Raw genomic sequence first — 313 nt, forward strand, 5'->3', positions numbered from 1 at the left:
ACTTTTTCTCCTTTCCTTCTAACTTCAGAAGCACACAGCCAGGTGTGTCTTTTGACCTCTGGAAACCAGTAAACAGCCTCCCCACAGCGACATACAAGTTAAAAGCACCGACATTAAGGCCAGAGTGTGAAAGCACGTAGCGGGTATTTCGGTATTTCCCCACCGGGACACGCCTGCCTCCGGGTCTCTAGAGATGAAAGCCCATAGGGCAGTAATTCGAGAGCAAAGGAGACTACAATTCCCATGAGGCTTAGCGGAAGAGGGTCACGCACGCGTAGCCCAGCTGCCGGGAAAAAAGTCGTGCTAAGGGGAT

This window comes from Saccopteryx bilineata, chromosome 8 (assembly GCF_036850765.1).
Source record: "Saccopteryx bilineata isolate mSacBil1 chromosome 8, mSacBil1_pri_phased_curated, whole genome shotgun sequence".
Lineage (NCBI taxonomy): Eukaryota > Metazoa > Chordata > Mammalia > Chiroptera > Emballonuridae > Saccopteryx > Saccopteryx bilineata.